This window comes from Oryzias latipes, chromosome 17 (assembly GCF_053564925.1).
Source record: "Oryzias latipes strain Hd-rR chromosome 17, Olatipes_Hd-rR_3.1".
NCBI classification, from domain to species: domain Eukaryota; kingdom Metazoa; phylum Chordata; class Actinopteri; order Beloniformes; family Adrianichthyidae; genus Oryzias; species Oryzias latipes.
Window position 1 is genome coordinate 34,044,874 of NC_136253.1, and position 23,934 is coordinate 34,068,807.

The 23,934-nt window shown below is 43.0% G+C and overlaps 1 protein-coding gene and 1 long non-coding RNA gene across 5 annotated transcripts in view; one reads left to right on the top strand and one right to left on the bottom strand.

Annotated features, from left to right (window-relative positions):
- adcyap1r1a (adenylate cyclase activating polypeptide 1a (pituitary) receptor type I) overlaps positions 1-13,500 on the bottom strand; it is a 43,857-nt gene extending 30,357 nt beyond the window's left edge. For 2 of the 4 annotated variants that reach the window (XM_078934262.1, XM_078934260.1), the window contains exons 1-4: positions 13,384-13,500; positions 12,116-12,245; positions 10,983-11,196; positions 9,722-10,491 (exon numbers count right to left, since the gene is read on the bottom strand). The gene's annotated coding sequence lies outside the window, so the exon portion shown is untranslated. Of the gene's footprint in view, positions 1-9,721; positions 10,492-10,982; positions 11,197-12,115; positions 12,246-13,383 lie in introns of those variants that run through there. The other 2 variants (XM_078934263.1, XM_078934261.1) reach the window with 1 other exon arrangement.
- Positions 11,091-13,268, top strand: LOC144986653 (uncharacterized). Its single transcript, XR_013650489.1, has 3 exons — positions 11,091-11,230; positions 11,657-11,692; positions 13,144-13,268. It is a non-coding gene; the product is annotated as an uncharacterized LOC144986653 (long non-coding RNA).
- Positions 13,501-23,934: the final 10,434 nt, after the last annotated feature.

Below are 23,934 nucleotides of genomic sequence, written 5' to 3' on the forward strand. Positions count from 1 at the left end.
CGATATTTAATATGCAAAACGAGCTCTGTGATTAACAAAGTGCGTTACGAGAATGAACAAGCAAAGGTGCAGGAAAAACACAGACATGCGTCCCCCATGCTGTCATGGTGGAGGGAGCACCTGTGAACTGTTGTTTATTAGTTCTGCTTCAGTTTGTCATAAAAAAGTTGATTTCTCCCTTTTTTAAATGTATATCCCCCAGATTTACTGAATATAAACTTTTCTGGAAAACATTTAACCAGCTCTTAAATTCCTCTGCAGGTTTAAATGTTACGATTCTGTCTGCATGTACTGAAAGAAAAAAAAAGAAAAAACTTGTTGATTGAAAATAACACAGTTATGAAAAATATTTCCACTCAAATCAAATGTGTTCAAATAAGAAACTACATTTTTTGTTTGGGTGTGGTGGTGCCGCAGGCGGCAATGGGCGTTCAAGCGACCACTTCCAGTGAAGAGGCTTTGTAAACGCTTATAGATTTGTTGTTCTGGCTTCAGCATTCAGCTACATGCATTTCTATGACCATTTCTGAACTCTATACTGGCAGCCATGGATAAAGAAAAGGAAGAAGAAGCTCCTCCCTGCTTGTCCAGTGTGAACACCATGGGCTTGTTCAGCAAGAATGCGTGTTTAGCATGTTCTTGAACGTGCGTCACATGCCCAGTGTGTCTGTAGCTTGGCATGATGACCAAACAGAAGCAGTCCTAGTAGGTTTATGTAAATGTGACAAACCAGAGTATGACCTGGCTTGATCTTTTTAGGTCATCTCAAATGGAATTGTAAAGGTAAGAGCTACTTCATTTAGGGACTCCAAATTGCACATGTGCATGTTCACTTCGCCATTGAAGACATTGGTTTCAGCATTAGAAAAGTTTCAGTGCTAAAATAGGTATTGAGATGCATTCTGGGAGAGCTTATACTTTGATTTGGATTCAGAACAAGGTACAGTGAACTTCCGTGGACATTAGCGAGCCAACGGCAGCCTTCTTATGACTTTGGATCGATTCCACAGCTTATTGAAAGGTACAAGGTCAGTTAAGTCTCCAAAACCACCATTGAGGAAACGTGCTGAAATGCCCCGCCTTCTTTTCATCAAACTTCTGTCCCACTCACCCCATCGTGTTAATGAGCGCGGTAAGTCACTAGTCCTTCAAGCTATCGCCCTATTTCTCTAATCAATGCAGATGTAAAAATTATATGCAAAGCACTAGCACAGAGAATAGAAAAAATCACTCCTCACATAATTCACTTCGACCAGACTGGATTCATCAAAGGCAGACACTCGGATGATAATGTCCGTAGACTAGTTAATATAATAGACTTTGCCATGACGGTACTATCGCTGGGTGCTGAAAAAGCCTTTGACAGAGTTAATTGGAAGTTCCTTATTGCTGCCCTCCATAAGTTTGGTTTTGGAGAAGCATTCATCAATTGGATCAAAATATTATATCACAACCCCAATGCATCAGTTAGAACTAATAAACAGACTTCAAACAGGTTTTTTCTTGGAAGAGGAACCAGACAGGGCTGCCCACTCTCTCCTTCTCTTTTTGCTATATTCATTGAGCCTTTAGCTGCAGCAATAAGACAGAATGAGAGCATTATAGGAATAAAAACCAAACACAGCCATCATAAAATTAGTCTTTATGCGGATGACATATTACTGTTTTTAAGGAATTTACATTCTGTAAATGAAACAGCAATGATCATAAATGAATTCTCCTCCATATCAGACTATTCCATTAATTGGAATAAGTCTGTTTTATTACCACTCAACAGGACTATGGAACAAAGACTCACAATTCCAGTTAAAACAGGAAATATCAAATATCTGGGTATCTACTTTTCCCCCAACACTATCAGAACTGGTGCAGCTAAACCACACCCCATTACTGAAAAGCATACAGGACGATCTAACACGCTGGACCAACCTGCCTCTGTCCCTTATGGGCAAGGTAGCCACGGTTAAAATGAAAATCGTACCCAAAGTTAATTATCTCTTCTCAATGATTCCCACACAACCGCCATTAAAATGGTTCAAAACATTAGACTCATCCATATCAAGCTTTCTATGGAACAACAAACCTGCAAGAATTAGTCTAAAAACTTTAAAATCTGCAAAAAGCTGTGGAGGATTAGAACTACCTAATTTCCACAAATTACTTTCTTGCAAATAGATTACAATATATCTTAAAATGGTTAAAAAATAATCCAGAAACCAACTCATGGTTAGACTTGGAACAGGCGTTATGTGGAAAGATCAACCTGTCACAGCTACCATTTATTAGCCAAACAGTTAAAAAACAGGATTGTTTCAAAAGCATTAATATAAATGCCACCTTAACAGCCTGGTGGGAATTTCTCAAAATATCAAAATCATCAATTCAACCGTGCAAAATGACACCCATCTGGAACAACCCGGACATCCTTATTAACAAAAAAATGATTCACTTCCCAGCTTGGCAAGCAGGGGGCATAAAACAACTAGAGCACGTAATTATTGATAGAAGATTCATAACTCCCCAGGAACTTCAAGACAAACATGGAATAAATAACTTCTTGGAATATCAGCAACTTAAATCAAGTATTACTAAAAAGTATAAAATTAAAGACGACGATTTAAAGCTACCAGATGTAGTTACCACTCTGATTAATTTTTCAATGAATAGAACTCTCTCCAAAATATACAAACTTTTATGTAATTTAGATAACAATATTGCCCTTCCAACAAAAAAATGGGATGCAGATTTGAGCATCAGCACAGATGAAAGCTTCTGGTCAGAACTCTGTCTAAACACCTTTAAACTGACAAAAAGTCCAAATCTGCAGCTAATCCATCTCAAAACTCTTCACAGAATTTACTACACTGGACAGAGGATGTTCAAGATGGGTCTCAGTAACTCAGACATTTGCGAGCACTGTGATAATAATCTACCCGACAGCTACATGCACGCACTGTGGTTCTGCACTCCTGTCCAGGCTCTCTGGCAGCAGGTATGTGCCGATTTATCAGTCTGGCTTAAGGTTTCAATCACTGCCTCACCGTCACTTTGTGTGCTTGGTGACATGAGTGCCATCGATATAGAAGAAGGATTAGCATCTATCATTTTCATAACTCTTTGTATTGCCAAAAAAAACTATTTTAATAAATTGGAAAAAGAAGAAAAATATAAACATAAGTCAACTCAGAAATCTGCTGTTTGATCATATCAGCTTGGAAAAAATGTCAGCCCAAAGCTCAAGTAACTTTGAAAGAATTCAGTCTCTCTGGTCTCCTGTGGTTGACTCCATGAATTAGGGGGTGGAGGGCTTGGTCGTCGCTGCTCCTTGCCCTTCTGCCGTGGTTTGGGGTGGGGGTCGGGGCCTCCGGTGCCTGGCGGGGGCGGTGGGGGGCTCCGTTGGTCGGGGGGTCGGGTCCGGTGCCTGGGTGGGGCGGGCTGGGGCGCTGCGTGGTCCTCTGGGCTTGGGTGTGGGGGTGCGTGGTGGGGGGGTGGGGTGGTGGTCTGGCCTGGCTTGGGGGGGTGGTCCCTTTGCCTGTGCTGGGGGGGGTTGGCGGGGGGCCCTGCTCGGGTGGGGGGGGCCCAGCGGCGCCGGATGGGCTGCCCATCTGCACCTGGGGCTGGGATCGGCCCTTCCCTGGCTCTGGGATGGGACGGGACAACCCTCTCGGGGCCCCCGGTCGCTCTGGGTGTCACCCGCTTCGGCTGCGGGGTCTGGGGTGGGGTGGGGGGCTTGTCGGCCCTGTCCTGTGGGGGGGCGTTCTGGGGGGGAGGGGGGGCCCATTATTAGTACGGGTCGGGGGGGCTAACGGGTCGGGGTCTCCGCTGAGGCAATCAGTGGTTGCCTCGGCCGGTTGGCCTCCTCGGTCCCGTCGAGGCCTGACCAGAGCTCTTCTAGGGCTGGCGTCTGGGGGTGGGGGCCTGGGCTTGCTCCGGGGGGGGCGACGCTTTCTGGCTCCTCTCTCTCTGTGTGGGTGGTGCCGGGCCTGGGGTGTCGGCGCCTCCGGGGGTGGGGCCCCTGGGCTGGGTGGCCCTGGCCCCTTTGCTGGGGGTGGGCTGGGGGACGGCTGTTTGACCACCGGGGGACAGTCTACCAGCTGTCCCCAACTTACCCCCTTCCTTATATAACCTCATACTTGGGAGTGGCCCCCCTCCTATGGTTGTCGTATGGAGTGGGCCCCCCCTCTTTCGGTTTTATTTGCACCTTAGACATGTAGGGTCCTTGGTAGGGGGGGTGCTTGGACATCACTGCAAGCAAGCAGCAGATGTCCTCCTGGCACCCTACCCGCCAATTTTAACCGCACCTTAGACATTTAGGGCCCCTTGGTGTGGAAGGTGAGGGGACATCACTGTGAGTAATCAGGAGATGTCCCCTTAGTGCCCTACTCGCCAATTTTAACTGCACCCCCCTTAGTACACACACCCCTCCCCCTTCAATATATACATTCAAACATAAACACACACACATGCACACAAACACCCTCTCAAACACCCATACACGCACACACATTTTACAAGGAAGGTGGGACCTGGGTCCATCTGTCCCCTACCCCTTCCCTGGTGGGGGGTGCGGGCCCCTTGGCGATGGCGGCCGTGTCCCTTGGGTGCCGGCTCCCTGGGCCCGGCGGTGCTCTCTCCGCGCGGTGGGGGGGGTTCATATTACACCTGAGCCGGGGGTGTTCGTGTCCCTGGGGGGTGGGTCCTGGTCCTTGCCCCTGGGCGCTGGGCCCCGCCAAACTTCCAACATGGCCGAGCCTGGTTGGGCCATATTTATAACACCCCTTGTGGGCCGCCCTTTTTTCCCCGGGGTTCCCCCCTCCTGGGTGGGGGCGGCGGGCCTTGCCTTGCTCCTACCTGGACCAACCGTGGGCCGGGTGGGTGGCTGCCTGGAGTGCGGAGCGGGTCTCCCTTGGGGGGTCCTGGCTCGTACCTGGGGTCGGGGCGGGGGGATGCCCGGAACTCCTGGGTGGTGGTGGGGTGCTCGTCTGGGGCTGTGGGCGTCCCTCTCCGGTGGGGCCCTGCGTTGTGCTCTTCCGGTGCGGCGGGGGGCTGCTTTCCTGGCTGGGCTGGGGCGGCGCTCTCTTTCCCTCTGCGCCTCCCTGCTCTCTGGCTCTGGGGGCCTCGCGGCGGTCCTGCTGGCCCTGGCCTGGGTGGCGGTCTTGGTCGCCCGGGGGGCGGTTGTTCCCTGCCTGTTCCCGTGTGGCGTTGGGGGAATTCCGGCTGCCGCTGCTGCTGCGGCGGGGGTCTGGGTATGGGGGTGGCTGGGCGCTCCTCCTCCTTCTTTTCACATTCCACCATCCATTTTAGAAGAAAATAAATACTCACTTGAGCACAGGTGTTAGCTCACCTTTGCACTAATAGTTTGCATGATTGAATGAATGAAAGATTTCACACTAGTTGGTTTAAAGGCATAGGTATGCGTTCGTGAACACTATCTGTTTTGTGTGCATGTTGACATGTGGACATTTTTGCGGCTAGCAGGTGTGTTGATAATATTTGAGTGTGTGTGAACAGGCCCCGCCCTTTCTGTACTACATTTGAACCGTACCGTAACGATAAACAACCAGTAAACCTGTCTGCTCTATGCTGCTTCATGGTCTTACCCCCCTTCCCCTCCTATTATCACCCTCCTACCCCCCCCCCCCTCTCTCTAACGTCCCTCTCTCTTCTTCCCCTCTTTCCTTTTCCGTCCGGTCCAACACCAAAGATTTTCAAACATGATTGAAATTAATAAATTTTGGCCTCAATTACAAAAGGGGTTTATTCAGACATACCTTTGGTTTGTCTGAAGATGAATAACCCCTCTTGTTAAAATAAAATATGTCCAACACAAGAGGCCCTCAGCTCTCATCTGTTTGCCTAGCTGTTGGACAGGACAAGTTAAAAAAAAAAAAAAAAAAAAAAAAATGAGCGCGGTAAGGAGCGACCACAGGCTAAAGCCTTTAGTGAATAATAATAAACTGCACTTGGCAGAAATAAAGGCAGTAACTACCGGTACATCAATTAATCACTTAAATAAAAATAAGTGATTATTTGAATAATGTCCTGTGAAAATGTGGTAGTTTGGAGCATAGATAGGGAAGATGTAGTGTCTAGAAGACAAAAAAACCTTGATTCTCATGGGATTCTCCCATTTTTCCATTCGAAAAACAAGGGCGATCATTAAGACGTAAAATACAAATAACTTGATTAATTTGTTTTTTTTCTGAGCCATTGTATTTTTTTTGTGTTCAGAATTGAAAGCTCTATCATCTGTGGTCACCAAATCACTCTCCAAGTAAAACATTTAAGTAAATTGTGTTGCCCCAGCAAAGACAAGTTCTATATTAAATCAGAGAAGGATCTGGTTTTGGTAGCAGTGTCACGACGGCCGTGACTGAACAGACACTGCAGGCAGCAGCAGGGCGGACGACCTCTGATCGAAAGGTTACAGGTTCGATTCCTGCCTTGCCTGTCCATATGTTGAAGTGTCCTTGGGCAACCCCACCTTGCTTATGGTGGAAGGTTGGCGCCAGTGTTTGGCTGTAAAGCGCTTTGGCCTTTCCAGGGAGGTAAAATAACTATAGAAGTATACGCCATTCGCCACTTATGGGATGGAGCAGAGCTCAACTATGTTAGCCAGGGAACTGCTGCCATAAGCCCTCTACAAGTCAGGGTTTTGTGCCAACCCCTGACTTTTACATCTCAGGGCTTCTGAACAGTAAGAAGTGACGGTTGTACCAAATGGTAACACCCAAAATCTTCAATGCAGACTATTTGGAAGGCACTTCATGTGATCAAAACAACAAAACAGGTTGTTGGCAGCGTGATGTCACTTCTGTGAGGAACCTAGACATTTAACGCTGCTATCCTATGGGGTCCAGATGACCCCACCCTTTACTTTGACGTGTTCTCCCTACCATGACAAAGGTGGATAAAGGTGGAAAGATTTCATGTAATCCATGGACACCAGTGAAGATCACTAAACATTGAAGAAAAAAGGTTCAGAGCACTGTCTAGTGGGTCTAGATGACCCAACTCCCAATGTTAAAGTACCTAGGATAGCACAAGGGTTAAGGAGCAAAGTACGACTACACAACCAAACATCACAGCAGAGCAACAACCAAAACAAACGCAATCCTTACAAAACAACAAAACAGAGAGAACAAAAATAAACCACACATTACTACCCACAATGCAAAGGGGCAAGGATTCTGCCCCCTGAAATGTGAAATCTATACACATTACAGTTAAATTCAGTTGGCAAAAGATCAATTAGTAGATGGTTAATCTGCATGGACACAATTTCTAAATGTTAAACCACAAAACAACACAACAAAACTAATTGTTAGATTTAGGTTAATTTATCAAACACAACGTTTGCTTTTTTGTTGAAGCATAAGCTAGGACTACTTTGTAACAACACCTCTGCCCTATGTTCACGCTGCGGCTTTTTCGTTTGCACAAAAGCTACAAAAAAAACAACTAATCCACAGATTAAAAGAGTGATCACAATAGTTAAGACATTTTTATGTGAGGATAAGGCGACTCTTCAGTAACAAGAGACTCTTTTTAACCCCAAGAACAATTTTCTTCCGACATTTAAGTAATACTACTTTTTCTTTGTTTGTTCAAATGAATTAAAACAAATACAATTAAAAAACCAAAAACACAAAATAAGATTTTTAAATCGTTCATTTTCTAAATATGTTTTTTTTTTTCCTTTCAGGGTCACGGATAGACAAATCACACACCCATCACACACCCATGCACTCTCACATTCACACCTATGGACAATTTAGAGTAACCAATGAACCAATGAAGCACATAGGAGGAAGCGGGGACAACATGCAAACTCCACACAGAAAGGTCCATCTGTGTTCTGTTTCAGACCCCCCCCTCCGAGCACCTTGAACCGGGGGCCTTCTTGCTGTGAGGCAAGAGTGCTAACCACTCCACCACCGTGTACATTGAAATGGAAACAATAAAAGAAAAAGAACAAAGAAAGGCAGCCAAATTTATTCCAGTGGGTTCTCCAGGGTTAAATTATTATAGACATAAAAAGCATTAATACTCTTAAAGTGAAAAATTCTTCAAAACTTTGTGCATTTTTTCCACAGAAGCTAAATCTTGCAGTACAACAATCCTGAGGGGACACATGTGGTTTTAACTAAGTTATCATGTGACCCAAGGGGGTTCATTAGCACCCCAACTGCTGTGAGACTCGGTGCAGGTGCAGCTGATTCCGGCGAAAAGTTTCCAAAGAGCACATGAAGTTCCTTCAGGAGAATAAAACATCAAGATGCGCCTTGAGTCAGACTTTAAAAGAGCCTCCTCTCCAGCGTCTTTCTTTAATTGTCTTACTCATCTGCAAAGCTTCCTGAAGGGATGCAGAGAAAAACCGAGCCAGCACCAGCAGAGACGCAATCAGTGCGACAACAGAGGGAGAGGAAACGTGCATGTTGCTCCAATCATCATTCATGCCCCCAAACAGATTCACATTTTGTGGCCCTTCCCTGTACCAAATCCAATTACCCCCAAAGCATCTGGAGGTCTCGTGGACAGACTGTGCTGCAAGGGGAAAAACCCACAGATCTGGAAGAGGACAGGCTGAAGGGCTGAAAAACATGCGAGAATCAGTGAGTTCTGAGCAAAACCTGCTCCCAGAAACCGACATGGGTCAGTTAGCTCCATCAGTCGTCATCCAATTAACCCAAATACCACAGCAGCTGTGCTTCTGGACACGCCAAGCGCTGTAATAAAGAATGGTTTCCGTGTAGAACAGATCTGTACGTCTATGACGCTGAGAAAACTGCAGTGGACCAAACATTAGCAGCTCTGATGAAGCCTATGGAGGAATATAAGAAGAGAGAGAAAAACAATCCGCCTTCTGAGCACTGGATGTGTGTGAGTCACCTGCAAAGCTGCAGTGCATAAAAAGACATGGCAGCATTTATATTATTTTATTATTTAGAGAAGTGCATCACTTCTGCAAAAATAAAACAAAACACAAGAGTAAACCTGAAAAAAGTACAGTTATAACAAGAGGAAACACTGAGATGATGTCTTCAGTCTCATGCATGATTGTGTAAGCGTGCACGAGCACATGCACGCCTTATGCTTGTCTCAACAGATGAAGATTGAAACTCCATAATGATTTTTCACAGAAGATCGAGCCCTTCCATGGGTGATGGAGGTTTTAGGATTTAATCTTCTAAAAAAACATTTCCAATAAAGCCACATGCAGCGCTGCAGGAACAACAACTGCATGGCTGTCAATGTGCAAGAATGCAGTCTTTGGAAGATGCTTCTTTTCACCTTCATTTCAGGACAGGTTATGCAGATAATATTTTGATCTTTAAAAACATTTTATATGCAGACGATGTCATTAAGAAGAAGAAGAACTGTATCTTCTACAAATAAAAGGAGAATAATACTTTTGCCTCCACATAAAGGGGTCAGAAAATCATCTGTTTTTATCAAAGCCTATTTTCTCTTCTCTTTTTCAGAAATCTTCTGTCACCCACACATCCATCTGGATGACCTTCGCTTACAAAACATCTAAAGAAGACGCTTCTCCTTATTTGCTGTGCTTTTACCCGGTTCTCTAACGCTTTTCTTATTTCTGTCAGGCAAGGGAAAGCTCATGGAAACATGCAGGGTATGAATCCTCAATGAATCAAATGCAGCAAAAGCTGAAGAGTCAAAAGCTTTGCAGCACAGAGAACAAGCCAGAGGAACTCACCAACAGATGCAAACAATGTCTGCATGAGAAGCCTCCAACATCCACAGATCCTTTTCCATACGGGCTGTCTCCTGAAACACGAAAAGGTGCCGTTTCTGCTGCTGCAGGACGCGCTCTGCCCGCGTTGTCTGCTGCAGCAGCACGACGAGGACGGAGAGCAGCAGGAGGAGGAGGAGGAGGAGGGGGAGGAGGAAGGCGCCAGCTCCTTTGGGGTTTGCACCTCGTCAGACACAGAGGCAACAAACCGAGACAGTTATTTCTGCAAACGATGAGACCCGGCTGGAAGAAGAGGAGGAGGAGGAGGAGGCAGGATCTGCATCCTTCTACGTTCAGCTACAGAAAATTCTGTCCTTTGCAATGACTTTACCATCTTTTTGGTCATTTGAAATAATGGAAGACATCTTTTGCAGCTTCTGCATGCGTGGGGCTGTGACATCCAACTGAAAAGTGGGATCAAGCTGGCAAAGCTCTGTCTGCTCCTCAGCTGGGATCACTTTGTGGACCGCGGGGCGAGCATGACTCACAGCAGCCACTCAAACGTTTTTGGCTCTGAACAAGTGAGCTGCAAATTATGTGGAAAGAAGTTTGAGAAAAGTTTGATCCACAAGCCTGATTGTTTTCAGCACCATGGACAGTGACCAAACAATGACCTCCACCCTTGAGGTCAAAGGACAAAGCTGTCAAGAAGGGGCAAAGATCCAAGGAGAGCAGGCGGCACCAGAATCATTTTTGAATCTCCGGGTTTCTTCCTGTGAAGATGCAGATCTCCACTGTGTGAAGAAGAAACACAAATACATGTTCAGGATTTGTATTCAATGTGAATCCATGTGTTTTAATAAATCAGCAGGAGTCATTTATCCCAACACCACAATGTTGATTACTCATACGGTGATGGAAACGTCTCTCTGTGTCAAAGGTCAAAGACGCAACCCTCTGACTAATAAAAGACCTTCAGATCCTCAGGCCAGCACGGAGCTGTGGGACACTAACGGTCATCATTTGTTGAGTCTGCCTTTTATTTTGTAAGGAACACTTAAAAAAATAGTTTATTAAACAACTAAAATCCTGAAACTGTTGCAAATGTTTCTAAATAATTCAGATAAACTGCATTTTTGGTGTCACCAATGTTGGATGGTTCATCAATATCTCTTTCAAGCTTGATGGTTCGGCAAAACAAAAAAACCTGGAGTCCTTAAGCCTCTTTGGCAGCTGGTCGCACACGCTCACAGACGGTCAATCTTCATTTGAGATCTGCCATTACCTGCTGCAAAGTGAACATCTTTTTCTTCTTTCCGTGCATCATCCTCATGAAGCACAACTCTCCTTCAGTGAACCAGCACCGCGGTTGATTCAATTATGGCAGAAATCCAAAGAAGCCACAAAAGGAGGATCAATATTTTAAAACAGAACAGAGTCAAAGCTGAACAAGAACTCAAGTCAGGACATTGCCTGGAACACCGGAGGACGAAGAGATCCTGTAAAAGACCAGATGAGGGATCAGCATCACAGGTGAGATGATGAAGCCACATAATTACACACATTCAGCCTCCTGTGTGCAGAGTAACAGGGTCGGATGTTTGAGCCGTTTAGAATTTGAGCTTTTGGGCTGAAGTGCTGCCCCAATGCAGTGACGGCGGCACCGCCACACCGAAGTGCTGGTAAACCCAAATGTACTTGACACTTTGTTTCTTTTTTTCCTGTTTAATAAGTTTAAAACTTCAGACTGTTTGTTCTTCAATAGGTTTGATCATATTTTTAGGTTAAAATCTACAGTTTTTCTTTGTTTCTAGTTTTTTTAATATGTGGCACTTATGTAGATACTTGAATAATTTGGTTCAGTCTACTGGATTAGGTTTGTTTAATTAAAATCACCTGTTTATGCGTTTCCACCTTTGTGGCTAAGGGTTCTTCTTCTGCTTGTTCTTTTCCTTCCAGGCTCAGAACCTTTTAGTGCTTGTCCGCCACCTACTGGTATGGAGTGTTAATCTTGTTTTATTCCTACTAATTTGCAGTGTGATTCCATCTGGTCGTTTTACGTTTTTCCCGTTTTTCCCATCCTCATATTTTCTCCCTCTCATCTTTCTTTTCCCTAAAAATGAAAATGTCGTCTATCTTTATCTATTTTCATCATTACAAATGTTTTCTTCAGTATTTTAAAACACAGCAAAGACCTTAAAGACCCACTCCAAGGAAAATGGTGTTCTTGACATGTTTCTTCTGATGGTTGAGGATGTAAGAAAATTGAACAAAAAGTGCCTTTCTGAGAATTTCTTTATTTAAATTGTTTTGAATCGGGAGCAGATGAAAAAAAATGCATTTTGAAACAGATTGTATCTGTGAAAAAATGCTGGGCAGTCATAATTTCCCTGCTCCGCCCCATTCTGAAGCACCCACCTGCAGAAAAATAGATCCATGAACGTCTTCGTCTGAGCTGGAATCTGGATCCAAACTGTACGGCTGGAGAGCTTCAACGTTGCTCATTATTTTTGTTGCCCCGCTAAAGTTGGGTTTGAGGGTCTGTAAGCTGGCAGGAGAGAGTGTAAACAGATGGATGACGGGAAGGGGAGGCCAGGTTGCTCAACACCAACAGTCCCGTCCACAGCTCAAAGGTGAATAGCTAAAAGAACTCTGCAGAAACTATGTCCTAGAAAAACAACACACGTACCTTTGATTTAGCCTAAAAACGACATAATCATAATTAAAAGTCTTTAAACACAGCATTCAGGCAATTGGGCAGGCGCCATCTACACGGGAAAAACCATGAACTTATTTAATGTTTATTTGCTTTACTTCTCTTTTATTGTTATTATTTGTTAATCCTATTTCTAAACATTTTTCCATATTTCTTTTTCCACTGAAAGTTTTGTCCTCAGTCTTTATTGAATTGTGTGTTTTTCAGGTGCTCTGATCACGTGGTTTGTCTGCTGGTCAGGTTGGTTTACTCTGCCTGTGCAGAGTTAGTATTGTTTCTTCCTGTTGACCCCTTTTAGGGGCCAGTTTTTTAATATTTAAACTCTTCTTTCTTGGTGTTTTTTTTCTGGTCTCCCCTTTGACTGCTTGGTCGACAAACCTAAAGCTACCACACCTTTTTGGGACGAGACTGGGTGGGCTTGGTCTCTCATTAAAACAATTGCTGGCGTGAAATCTTTGGAGAAAACACACATGAGGCAATAAACATCAACAAAAATACCAGCTGACCTGTTGGTTAACATGTCAACTCCGCTTTAAGATGAAATAATTTTCATTAGTGAAACCCATTTATTTTATCCTACCAGCCTCCTAACAAGATTTATTAGATTATTTTATTTATTTTTGCTGTTTGTCATTTGTTGTCTTCTTTCTGGCTGTACAGACCATCAGAATTCACATCTTTTATGAGGATTTAGTAAAAATGATCTTTACAGTTTCAAATGCTTCTACAGGAACCCGGCCGCATGTCCACAGTGTGTTTGCTCATTGGCTTCATTATTCTTCTCAAAATGTACATGCGCCATCGCCCCTCCACTCAATGAAGCCCTCCGCGGGACGTCTCTCCCACTCTGTCTGCCACTCACCAATCAGACAGCTGGACTGCATGGAGACTCATCTCTGACAGCATGTGGTGGAGAAAGCATCGACTCTTTAAACGCAGACCCCCCCCCCCCCCCCCCCCCACCGCTTACCTTTTTTAGTTCTCCTCCTACACAATGGAGTCCTGCTGAGCTCCTCACTTGTCCGGGATTAATCAATCATTTGATGTGATGGAAAGCAGGCGGGGACGTTTTTCCATTCAAACTGCTGATTCGAAATGCAGATGAATAAATGAAAATGACTCACATTCCGTCTTCACATTTATGACAAGTTTAGAAAATCAAACTTTTATGGTTGATTCATGTTTTATAAACAAAACGATTTGACTACATTTCGAAAGTACGTTGGGAAAATTGAATGTCCAGTAGATTTTCTGTTTTTTTAAAACATTTGAAAAACTTTAAAATAGAAGATTAAAAACACAGCAATTTCAGATTTTTGTTTTCTGATTTATCTGTGGCGAGATCCTAACAACATTTTATTTTTAAGTCTTTGCATATTAGCACCTGTGCTTTTATGAAATAAGAGGCTTATTCTGCTGAATGGGTTTATGGCATCTTTGCCCTATTTTTCCTTGACTTTGTGCCGAATATCTCCCATGTTTGACCATCACGCAAGTATTCAGCTTGGCCAAAATCCGGAGAAAAGTGGTCAGCAACAAATGCAGCAAAGGGAAACCGTCGACAAATAAAGATGCTAAAAAAGGGTTGAGAAAAGTCAAAGTTCAATAAGTATGAAATCAAATCTCACGTTTGAAAAGAAAAGTGCAGAAATCCTGCAGACATGCGGAAATCAGACTATCAAGATAAAGAAACACCTTTTGGTTTTCTTTGTTTTCGTTTGTTTGAACAGACTCTTTGGTTCTTCTTTTTGGAAGGGGAACCTACAAGATGATCCTGTGACATCAGCTATGGTGACCAAAGACAGTTCTACACAGGGGTGCAGCGAGAGCATTTTAGATGGGGGCAGAAGGGTGGCAAATGAGTGGAAGGTCATTTAAAATAAAGTGATTCAAAAATTAAAAAAATAAAAAAAATAATAAAAAAATAAAAATAAAGTGATTCAAAATCCATCTGTCCGATTCATTCATTCATTTTCTTCCCTTAAATCTTTCTGGTGTCACCGGAGTCTGCCCGGCTACTGTTGGTTAAGGTGAAGCTCATACTAGACAGCATACTGGAGCGCTGGGAAAAAACCTGTCACTCCACACAGAAGTGTCCCAGCTGGGCCTTCTCGCTGTGCGACGAGAGCGCCACACCGTGTAACCCAGGACCAATGCTGCCTATTTCAATCAGTTTTATTATTGTTGTCATGATTCATGTAAAAAAATCCAACTCTTCTTCTTTTATTTGAGGTGCCACTAATGTAAGGTAGTAGTAAAAAAATTAAAAAGTGGTACAAATTCTTGAATAGCATGGAAACAGTAGTATTTTGGGCCGGCATACACAACACAGGGGCGAAGTAAATCATTTTAAGGGCTCTACGATTTCACTTAAATTTATTTCCCTTGATAGTTTTGCATTGGTTAAAGAAGCTTGTATTGATGACTTTTTTAATTTTTTGTCAAATATGATACTAAAGCTACCTCAAACATTGTGGACCTGGTTCTAACACATCCAAAGCTATCAGGACCTTAGATCAGGGCTCCATCACCATGAAGGCTTTTGATTTGCTTAGTGTCCGATCTCAGTGATGAGCAGCCCAAATCAAGAGTCAATACTCTTTGTTGCCTTGATGGTTCTTGGCTAAAATTAGGAAAAACAAAATATATAAAGGAATCTTCCAAAACTTGAACAAATAGAGTCAGCATGCAAAAACAAAAACACATCAACAGTCACTAAAACCTCTCAAATCGACCAAGTAGGTGCATTTTTATAAAAGATTTGGCTTTGGGAGGCCATTTTTACGGCCATCTTGAAAAATGGCAGCTATCTTGAAATTTCAAATGGCCAATTGAGCAGTATTGACAATAATCTCGTACAGAACTGTGACAAAGCAGTTTATCTACTTGTCACGGGTCTATCATAACTCATCACTTTTAGACACATAACGCATAATCACCACATGTTTAAGACTTCTTTGATTTTTGTAATGTTTCTCACCTTCTCTTCCTGTTGCCCAAGGAACAAAATGGTGGCCAAGGCCTTTACTTCCTGTTTAATAGTTGGGCACAGGAAGTGGAAAGAATTTGGATTTCTTTGTATATACATTTTGTTGTAATGATTTCAGTTTGTTTATTTATGTATGTCTTTATTTGGAGGACTTTAACTTCATTATTTACAAGACATTTCTATCTTTTGTTGTAATTATTTGAAATGTTTGTTTAAATGTGACTTCCTTCCTGGGTGTGGCCAGCCAATTAACTGGAGCCCATAAAAGAGAGGGAGCTCAGTGTGAAAAGGGGGCATGTGTTAGCTGTGTGGCCAAGGTGTGAGACCAGCAAATAAAAACCTGGACCTGAAGTTAAGAGTCATCTGCCTCCTTTGTAAATCAGGCCACTCTTGTCACATCACATTGTGACAAGAACCATCATGCCTAATCTGGTGCAAAATCAATATTGTGAGCCCCACTGTAAGACTCCGCGACTTGATGTTCTCTGGTGGACACCATAGAGTTCAAGACAATGACACATATGTGACCAAAACTGAGGTCAGCATGAGTAGAGGAATAAGTCTTTGAGGTCTTTGTAACAGCTTCCTCTGCCAAAACCTCCGCCATGCTTTCACTTTACTATCAGGCCTGTTTCTCCACCATCATCTGATCCAATAAACCACCAGGTGGGAATCAATTGACAGCAAAGCCCCTTTTTTTATCCAAGAGTCCAGAAGTTATGGGTCCAAGGTCATCCCACAACCACAAAGGCAGATGCCAAATTATGCATGAACATGTTCTGCTGCCATACGTATTCATGGAGAAAAGAGGAAGGACAACGATTGTGAATGATCGTGAATGAACACACCACAAACCTTTGACAGCATCAACAGCAGGCCTTTCCATTTTGGTGGATTTGCACAGGAAGTCTGCAGGGTTGTTTGATGGAACAGAAAATAGAAGCCTGAGCACCAAGAGTAGGAGGGCTGCTGATCCTCCTGCACAGAAGGAGAAAATGATTTTTTTTTGTTTTTTGCAGTGGCAGATGGCATGATGTGCAAAAAATCAAAAGACAAAATAAAACTCTCAGTTTCAAGCTTTTACTTCTTTCCTTTTATTTAAACAAACAAAGGTCACGGAGGGATGAAGAAGGAGAAACGTGCAAACATCCAGCTTCAACCGATGCAACGTTCTAAAAACAAAACAGGGCTTTTTTCAATTTACATTATTTTTAAGTAAACAAAACTATGTATTCTTAATGGCAATATTGTATGACATGACTAATCCAGTTAATCAACCAAACCAGCAGATTAATAACCTTTAATGTGAAGCTCGGCGTGGAGCATGACTTCACTCTTCTTCCTGTTTTTTTTTTTTTTAGGTCTTCAGAAAAAAAGCAGCTCAGTAAAACACTCTGCGATGCCTGCCATGGCGTCATCAGGCGCTTTTATTGATGAGGGGGAGGAGAATGACGAATCAGAGGTCTCAGTAGGAAACCTTGCACTGTATTTATGTGAGGATATGGAAGCAGGGGGAGGGGGGGGTTGTTTCAGTCATCATAGAGTTTTGACAGTTTCATAAAAGGGAGAGCACAATAAAAACTAGAATTAGGGCAAAGTTTTTATGCCTAAATGTTTGTAATTATTCAGAAATCTGGGGTGACCTCACGGCTTTCATCATTGGCTTTTTCTTAATTTCTTTTTAACATGTGTTTTTACTGTGTTTTACTGTGAAGCACTTTGTGATTTTTATCTGGAAAGGTGCTATACAAATAAAGTTTATCATTATTATTATTGTGTCGCAGCTTGAAGGACCGGACTCAAGTCTGGCTTTCATCCTGGTCCATGGATGCCGTTCACTTTGGGAACTCTTGATCAAACCAGCAGTGACAGAGGGGGGGCTTGTGGGTGTTTGGCTTTCATGTGAAGATCTACTAGGAATTATAGACTTTTTAAAAAAAAAAACTTTAACGATTCAGTCATCTTGCACAGAACAACAGAATAAACAACATTACCAAGAATAACAATCACCATTGCCTATCATAAAACGTATATAGAACATAAAAGTAAAATAATAAACATAATATACACACACAAAGAATATAAGCTATCTAAATAGTTAAATACTTGTTGGGGGTTCCCATTAAGTTTATATTTCTTAATAAAACCAAGTAATTTCCAGCAATTCTTCTTTTTAATATAATTGAGTGATTGAAAATAAAAACAGAGCTCTTTATGAAAAGGAATTATAGAAATGTACTCAAATTCAACGTCTAACATTTTTACCATATGGTCATGTTGTTTCCTTCTTAAAACATGTTTTTCTGTCCTACCACTTTATTTTTTGCTAAAAATGTAAATGATTCCTACATGCTTTCATTATTTTGTTTGCATGCACATTTTAAAAATATGTGGTTTTTTTTTAAAGAAACCTTCATTGAGCTGACAAAGAAATGTCAAGATTTATATTTCATAGGATGACATCCTAAAAAAATATTTTATCAATGATAGGGATTTTACAGGGAAAGTATGGTTTTTAAAATGATTAAAAAAAGACCAACTCAGGACCAATTAGATTAGATTAAATTCAACTTAATTTTCATTACTATGTACAAGTACAAGGCAACGAAACACAGTTTATGTCTAACCAGAAGTGCAGTAGCAGCAAGTGCAGGATAAAGGTGACAGTGCATATTTAATTATTTTAAAAAATGTACAGGTTATTAATAATTAACTTCAAAATTGGCAGGTAATACTGAATTTAATATTGTGCTGGATAAAAAAGTTAAAAGGTCAGTGGGTGGCAGAGTTCAATAAAGAGAAAAGAAACTGTTCCTCAGTCTACTGGTTCGAGTCCGGGGGAACCTGAGACGTCTGCCTGACGGCAGGAAAGAAAACAGTTTGTGCGCAGGGTGAGAGGAGTCCTTGAGGATACTGTGTGCCCGACGGAGACAGTTTTTCTTCTGAATGTCCTCAATGGCTTGGAGTGGGGATCCTATGATGCGTTGGGCAATTTTCACCACCTGCTGCAATTCAGTGGCCTAGTGGTAGAGTGGGAAGGTCGGGGTTGTAATCCACTCAACATTAAAGCGTTAGATTGGGGGTAAAAGAATGAAATGGGTCCCAAGAGCAGCTCACTGTTCCTCCACAGTGATGAATGTGAACAAAAAACTTTTTCAAAGTATGTGCACAAAAGCTCAATAAATGTTAATCAGAGGAACATTTTGGCAAAAGACAACCTTTCTGTAAAGACCTGATTTGAAAAAAAAAATATCTCAAAAATCTTTGGCGTTTGTTTATCCTTTTTTTTATACTGTGAGTATGTTCAGTTTTCTTTGAGCAGTGGAGATTTCCACCATTTTCAGGTTCCCTGAGCTTCTTATCGTGGGATTGTTAATCATCAGTGTCTTTTGAACATCTTAATCACTGCTTATTTCCTCTTCTTTGTGTCAAGGGCACGGACCATGTCATCTTAGAGATCAAATGTCTTTGCATTCTCTTTTGTGTTTCAACAAAAACTACTCAAACCTTTTGCAGGATTCTGTGTCAAATGGATCAAATGGACTCCAGGTTGATCTGACGGCTTCAGAAGAGTAGCAAAAAAGTAAAATAATTATGTGAACAGATGCAAATATCAAGGAATCTCTCAGACCCTCGCCTGTTACTTGGCGGGGGTGTTGGTGGAAATTCGTGATGGTTATTGTTCATGTATGGTCATGTTAAACAGGACTATTCACTCACCATGCAGTCATGCAACAACACACCTTACTGTTATTGTGTTTTTTAAATGTATAAAAATATTGAAAGTGCTAAAACCCGCTTTGTCTCCCCTCTAATTTGTAACAGTCCACGGCCAATCTTAACAAATTGGGGTCTCGTCCGGGATGTGTACCTACCGACCTACCTACCTACCGACCAACCAACCAACCAATCTGTCTATCTGTCTGTCGGTCTATATATGAATTACATAACAGAACTATCAATGATTCATAGACATTAAAGCCAGACATTTTTCATTTTCACACGTTTTTTTTGTGTTAATATGATGCCTTTTGTGCTTTTTCTTATTTTATTTTTGGGGAGACGCACGCCGGTTTCGTTTCCAGTAAAAATAATTCTCGCTGATTGAATAATAGAAATCTCGTCTCCAAATCTGTCATGAGCGCAAATAGTTCTGGGCTTGGATTTAAACTTATTTGAGATAAAAAGCTGGACTTTTGAACATCAAAGAAATTCACTCCCTCTTGAAATCCCCCTCTAGTGGTTGATTGAGGAGCTGCCATATTTTCTATTAGCATCAAATTTAAAACAGACTTTGGGGCTTTTTATACATCCTTGGAACAACCTTTTCCATCAAGAAAATTCATCCTTGTCGTTTGAAATTTTACTTTATTTTTTTTAAATTACTATTTTTTCTTTTTACTTGTCCTGTCCAACAGCTGGGCAAACAGATGAGAGCTAAAGGCCTCTTGTGTTGGACATATTTTACTTTAACAACAGGGATTTGAATCCTCTGACAAACCAGAGGTATGTCTGAATAAACCCCTTTTGTAATCTAGGCTGAACTTTATTCATTTTAGTCATATTTGAAATCCTTTGTGTTGGATCGGACAGAAAAGGAAAGGAGGGAAGAAGAGAGAGGGATGTTAGAGAGGGGAGTATAGGAGGGTGAATATAGAAGGGAGGGGGGTTGACTGCCCATCTGCACCTGGGGCTGGGATCACTCTTTCTCTGGTCTGGGGCGGGGTGGGGAAACCCTCTTGGGGCCTGCAGTTGCTCCAGGTGTAAAATGGTAAATGGCGTATACTTATATAGCGCTTTCTACCTTCTTACGAAGGCCCAAAGCGCTTTACAGTCACAGTCCCATTCACCCATGCACACACACATTCACACACTGATGGCGGCTCCGCTGCCGAACACTGGCGCCAACCTCCCACCAGAGGCAAGGTGGGGTTCAGTGTCTTGCCCAAGGACACTTCGACACATAGGCGTGCAAGGCGGGAATCGAACCTGCAATTTACGATCATGGGGCGACCGGCCTACCGCTGCTCCACAGCCGCCCAGGTGTCCCCCACTGGGGCCTCGGTGTCTGGGGGAGGTGTGCGGGTGTGTGGGTCGGCCCCGTCCTGGGGGTGGCTGCTTGGGGGAGAGAGTTGGTTCTCTATCGATATGGGGCCCTAGAGGTTTGACAAGTTGGGGTCTCCACTGCCCTGGCTGGTCGGCTTCCACAGTCCCATCGAGGCCTGACCAGACCTTTCCCAGGGGGAGTGCTTGGGGGCGGGGGCCTGCGCTTGCTCCTGGTTCTTCGCTCCTCTCTCCTTGTGTGGGCTGGGGGGGGGGGGGGGGGGGGGGGGGGGGTCTGGGGGTCAGCGCTTCAGGCGATGGGGCCCCTGGGCTGGGGAGGCCTGGGCCGAATGCTGGGGGGGGGGGCTGGGGGACGGTTCTGGCCCAGGAAGCCAGCACCTAAGGGACATGGTCGCCGTTGCCAAGGATCCAGTTCCCCTTTCCAGGGATGGGGTAGGGGACAGGTGGTCCGAGGTCCCACCTTCCTTGGGAAATGCGTGTGTGTGTGTTCGTGAGGGCGTGTGTGTGCATGTATTTGTGTTTATGTTGGAGTGTATATTTTGAAGGGTAAAGGTTGTGTGTACTAAGGGGATGCAGTTAAAATTGGTGGGTAGGGCCATGAGGGGACATCTCCTGATTACTCACAGTGATGTCCCACCACCCTCCCCACCAAGGGGCCCTAAATGTCTACGGTGCAGTTAAAATTGGTGGGTAGGGCGCTATGAGGACATCTGCTGCTTGCTGGCAGTGATGTCCAAGCACATCCCCACCAAGGGCCCTACACATCTAAGGTGCAATTAAAACCGAGAGGGGGGGGCTATTCCATACGGCAACCATGAGAGGGGGACCACTGCCAAGTAGCTCCTCCCCCCAAGGTGCATCGCAGGCAGATCCCCCCTCCTCCATCACCCTAATAAGAGATTATATGTGTAAGGGGCTAAGTCGGGGACAGCTGGAAGACTGTCCCCCGGTGGTCAAACAGACGGCCACCCCAGCATAGTGCTCCGGTCTCCTCATTCCAGGGGTACCATCCCTCGAAGCGCCGACCCCCCAGGCCCCACCCCCCCCGTACCAATAGTCGACCCTCTGCCTCTCCCAGGCAGCCCCCCCCAGACTCACATCCATGGTAGGTGTCACCTAGAGTGACCATGGGCCCCAAGAGGGTTGCCTTGCCCCCCAGCACAGGCAGAAAGACGCCGTTTGAAATTTTAAAACAATCTTCACATGGTGGACTTTTTTCATCCTTAAGTATTTTGCTTAGAAGAAGGATGAGGTATTAAACTTGTCAAAAGAAGATGTTACAAACACCATTATCATCAGAGTCATAGTGTTTTGTTCTGGATAGCTGATGGAACATCCACAGCTAAAGGGGCTGGTCATGTGACCTAAAGTTTAGCAATGACATGTGATGGTTGAATGAAGATGTAATTTATGATCCATAAATCCCATTAAGCAGCCACTGGAGGGTTGTGTGTTTGAGTCCAAACAGATACAGGAACTAATGAAATAAAAGCATCAGAATGGAACCGTCAGACAGCAGATAGAAACCGAATCAGTCAGATACCAGCCGCTGAACTCATTTGACTTACACAGCATCAGAGAAGAAATCTGGAACAAAAAAAATGTCTTGGTTGTCATGGAGACAAAGGATTCTGAAATACTTTATTTATACCGTAGTTGCTGGTGCAGTAGACGAATGCCAGTAGTTCTGTTTTAGATTGATAAAAAACAGAAACAAAAAATATGACTTCCTGCACAACAACAATGAAACAAACATCCTTACATATCAGTAAACAATAAATGTATCTCCATGTTATAGATGCTATACTGTGCATACCATTTTCTAACCCTTTTTTTGGGTAGACCAAACCATGACTCATTTTCATGAAATGTCTGAGTATAACTGGTGTTTTTTGCATACTTTGACCAGGCGTGCAACTCCAGAAAATACTTTCCTAGAAAATACTTTTTTGCATTTGTTCATCTCGGACAGTTATACACTTTGCACTCGGGAAAAAGCACATATAAACACATGTTTATTACATAATAATGTGTCACTATTTGCAAAAAGAATGTCCCCAGCTGTAATCACATAGTTAATGGAAAAAAATCTTTGGCATTTAAAAAGTTTTTGCTAAATAAATGGATTTCCCAGACATGTAATTAAAATGTGTAAATGTAATGTAATGTGTAATGTTATTTATTTATCTATTTACGTCTACTGACATTTTTTACTAGTATTTTTATTTTAACTCTTTCTATTTGTTTTTCCAGCTGTTATATTTCTCGTTTGGTTGCTGTAACAACTCAAGTTCCCTCCAGGGATCAATAAAGCCCTATCTTGTCTAGTCTAGTCCAGTCTTGTCTTTTCTTGTCTTAGAATTTCCCAGTTTATGTATTTTATGCGTAGTCTATACGCAATTATAACGTAAATCTTGCGAGGTACATACTCAAATGTGTGTCTTTCCACTATTGTTCCATGTATGTCTAATGGCTTTTCACGCACGTACAACCAATGTATAACTTTTTTATCGCGTACACGACGCAGAATTATGTAATTGATGCACGAATCACAAAGGAAATGCATACAAACAACAACAAAATCATGGACAGTTCACTTACTTTGATTGACGCGTTCTTTGTGTGGTTATTTGTGCTTTCAATCTGGATATATTTGGGAAAGTTTCAAGTAAAGACCACAACTTATCTTACTTTTTCCACACATCTAAACCTAAGATCAATACCTGCAATATGCGCAAAATGTACGTACAAACTATGAAGAAGCAGAGACTGGTACATTATGATGTTAATTGAGTCACAAAAGTTGATTTGATCCCAACTTGTGACTTCTGAAAGGTTAAAGTTTGATCTTGAGCTACCCATCTGCTCCTGTGGACGGGGCTGCTGTCAGCACATTGTGCCCCGACTGCCCTTCACTTCAAAACTGATCACACACAAATAATCCCGGAGCTCGGATGGTTTCCCACCCTCCTTCTCTCGCTCCATCGTTGTCAGTCCAGCTGGTGGTTTTCAGCGCAGGCTGTCAGATGCTCAGCTCCCTGATGCGGAGGCGAGGCGCGCGGAAAAGGGAACAAAGTGATGAATAAAGCAGACAGATTTGCCTTCATTCAATTCTAGAAAAGGGACGTGTAGATTAGAAACATGAAAAATAAAATGAAGATTTTTTTTCTCATTCTGGCTCAATTTTTACAGTTTTTGATATATGACGGAAAATCCACCCACATGGGTTGCTTGGGTTGAAGATAAATGGTAAAGACAATATAAGTTCCCACCTAATATTTGTACTTACGCACACAAAAATGGTCAAAAGTACCGCACATTAAAAATGCACAGGACTATTATAAATGTAGATATTTTTGTGAAGAGTATTTTGTGAGAGTGACAGCTGTAGCTGTTGTCTTCCAGCCAATGAGTAAATGTGTGATAATCCATCTGACGTTTATAAAATAGAAAATGCTTCTCTACTCA